The sequence below is a fragment of the Vulpes vulpes genome, chromosome 1 (genome assembly GCF_048418805.1).
Source record: "Vulpes vulpes isolate BD-2025 chromosome 1, VulVul3, whole genome shotgun sequence".
Lineage (NCBI taxonomy): Eukaryota > Metazoa > Chordata > Mammalia > Carnivora > Canidae > Vulpes > Vulpes vulpes.
Genome location: NC_132780.1, coordinates 27,995,491 through 27,999,119, shown reverse-complemented (window position 1 = coordinate 27,999,119; position 3,629 = coordinate 27,995,491). Strand labels below are relative to the sequence as shown.

General features: G+C 34.2%; 1 non-coding gene across 1 annotated transcript; it reads right to left on the bottom strand.

The window, feature by feature from the left end:
• Positions 1-898: 898 nt before the first annotated feature.
• On the bottom strand, positions 899-1,102 carry LOC112908658 (small nucleolar RNA U3). Its single transcript, XR_003232961.1, has one exon. It is a non-coding gene; the product is annotated as a small nucleolar RNA U3 (small nucleolar RNA).
• Positions 1,103-3,629: the final 2,527 nt, after the last annotated feature.

Below are 3,629 nucleotides of genomic sequence, written 5' to 3'. Positions count from 1 at the left end.
TGAATTCCAAGTAGGATAAACCCAAAGAAATACAATGCAAGATACAATGTAGTAAAACTTCTGGAAACTAAAGACAAAAAATTAAACTAAATTAAAAGATAATAATAATAAAAGCACCAGAGAGAAACAACATATTAAAGTGGAACCCTAACTGCGCATTGCTAAATGAATGAAGCCAATCTGATAAAGCTGCATGATTCCAACTATATGACACAGTGGAAAAAGCAAACCTATAAAGATAGTAGAAAGATTGGTGGTTCCCAGGATTTCAGGTAGAGGGAGGAAGGGAAGAATAAATGGATCGCAGGAATTTTTAAGACCGTGAAACTGCACTTAAATGATACTGTAATGATAGATACATGTTATTATCCATTTGTCATTTATCCAGTTGTACATCTGTAAAATGTATAATACAAAATGTGAACATTAACAATAGATTTTAGTTAATAATCATGGTGCATAACTCTAAAAATGTACCACACGAACATAAGTTGTTAATAATGAAGGAAACTGGGAGAGGAGGGGTGGTGAGACAGGTAAGTAAGACTTCGTATTTGCCACTAAGTTTTTCTGTGAATGTAAAACTACCCACAAAATAAAGCCCATTAATTTTTTTAAGATTTTATTTTTAAGTAAATCTCTACACCCAACATGGTATCAAACCTACAACCCTGAGATCAAGAGTAGCATGCTCTACTGACAAAGCCAACCAGGAGCACCTAAAGCCCATTAATTTTTTAAGTGATTTTTAAATCAAGACAGTCTCAAAGACTGTCTATGAGAACTTGTCTGCAATCTACCTAAGATAGCTACAATAAGTTCTACACAGAAAAGAAATGAAGGACTCGAAATGAGGGAAAAACATGGAAAGAGTGAAAATATGGGTAGATTTTTTTTAACCACTCAAAGGGTGTCTCTTCTCTCCTACTCCCCCAAAGGAGGAGAATGATCATCAATGCAAAGGGCAGCTGGAGAAACATCCAGAGTCAGCTTCACTCTCAGGAAGGGACACTGCATCTCCTTGTGGTTTCGGTTACTCTACACGTTCAAAGAAACTTCACTAGTAACAGACTATAGAAATGACTCCTGAAAGTATAGTCTTGATAGATTTTCTAAATTGTGTTAGATGGTTGAAACAAACATTATAACACTGTCTAATATCCCTCAGTGCATATAGAGAAATATGTAATACAATTACATTACAAATGAGGAAGAGTAAAATGATGTAAAGGGAGGTGAAGTTGCCACACTTCATTTGATCAAATAACATGTTGTCACAGTATAGTAGCAAATTTTGTATACATAATGAAATCTCTTAGATGAAATGAATCAATTTCTCCAAAAGTACAAACTACCACACTCACTCAATATGAGATAAATAATTTGAATAGCCTGATAACTATTAAAGAAATCAAATTTGTAATTTTAAAACTCTCATAAAGAAACCTCCAGAATAGCTTTATTGGAAAATTATAGCAAATGTTTAAAAAAGAATCATCAATAATTCTCTATATTTTTTTACAGAAAATAAAATAGAATACTTCCCAACAGATTTTATGAAGCCAGTATCACTTTGATGGCAAAATCAGACAAGCACAGCACACACACACACAAATACACACACACACACACACACACACTACTGACCAACATTCTGGATTAATGTGGATACAAAAGTCTCAACAGTGTATTAGCAAATAGAATTCAGCAATATATATGAAGCATATACATTATAAGTGTTGTATTTATTTCAGAGAAGGAAAGGTGATCCAATATTTGAAAATCAATCAATGTATCATATTCACAGGCTAAAGAACAAAGAGTTCATCATATAATACATTCATGCAGAAAAAAAGCATTTTGACAAAACTTAACATTCATTTGTGATTAAAAAAAAAAAAACTCTCAGCCAACTAGGAAGATGAACTTCCCCAACTTGATAAAGAGGATCTACAAAAATCCTACAGCCAACATCATAATTAATGGTGAAAGACTGAATTGTTTTCCCTTAATGTGAGTACAAGAGCTGTCCGTTATTATGAGATAGCAGTAGAAGTTCTAGCCAGGGCAGTAGGGCAAGGAAAGGAGGTAAAAGCCATACAGATTAAGAAGGAAGAAACAAAATTATACTTATTCTCAGATGACATGATTATAGAAAATTCCAAGAAATCTACATACACACTCACAAACAAAAACCTCCTAGAAATTAATGAGCTTTAGCAAGTTCTCAAGTTTCAAGATCAACATACAAAAATGATTTCACTGGGATGTCTGGGTGGCTCAGTGGTTGAGCATCTGCCTTCGGCTCAGGTCATGATCCTGGAGTTCCAGGATCGAGTTCCACATCGGGCTCCCCAGAGGGAGCCTGCTTCTCACTCTGCCTATGTCTCTGCCTCTCTCTGTGTGTCTCATGAATAAATAAAATATTTTTAAAAAATCAATTGCACTTCAACAATACTAGCAACAAATACATGGAAACTGAAGTTTAAAGTATCCAAATACAATTGCTAAAAAAAAAAATAAAGACTTAGATATAAATTTCACAAAACACATATACGACTTGTATGCTTAAAACCACAAAATGCTGGTAAGAGAAGTTAAAGAGTATCTGAAAAAGTGGAGAGGCATCCTGAGTTCATGAATTGGAAGATTCGGTAAAGATGCCAGTTTTCTCTAGATTAAGTAAAGGCTTACCGCCACTTCTCTCAAAATAATAGGACTGCAAGGCTTTGTTATGGATACAAACAATATTATTCTAAAATTTGTATGGGAAGAGGATATATGGGTATTTATTCACAGATGACATGATCTTACGTGAAGAAAACCCTAATGATTCTCCAAAAATCAGTTAAATGAATATAGCAAAGTTGCAGGATACAAAATCGATACATAAGGATCAGCCATATTTCTATATACTAAGAATGAACAATGGGGAAAAGGAAATTAAGAAAACAGCTCCATTTGTCATAGCATGGAAAGGGGGAAAAAATGCTTAGGAATAAACTTAACTGTGGAGGCAAATGACTTGTACGCTGTAAACTACAAAACATTGGTGAAGGACATCCAAAGGACACCAATAAATGGAAAAACATCCTATGTTCATGTATTAGAAGAATTGATATTTTTAAGATGTCCATATTACCCAAAACAATCCACAGATGCAGTGCAATTCCTATCAAAATCTCAGACATTTTTGCAGAAATAGGAAAATCTATTCCAAAATGCAATGAAGACTCTCAAGGGATCCAAATAGCCCAAACAGTATTGGAAAAAAGAACATAGTTGGGGGTTTCACACTTAGAAAGCTAAGTGTGGTACTGCCATCCAGATAGTCATATACACCAATGTAATGCCCAGAAATTAACCATATATATATATATATGACCAAGTGATTTTCAACAATGGTGCCAAGACCATTCAGTAGGAAAAGGATGGTACAGATGGGCTTGGGAAAACTGAACTGCTACAAAAGAATGAAACAAGACCACTTTCTTACACCATCCACAAAAATAAACTAAGATGGATTGAAGACCTAAATGTGAGACCTGAAACCATACAAATACTAAAAAAATAAAGGCAGAAATCTCTTCGACATCACCCTTTACAACATATTTATGGACATATCTCCT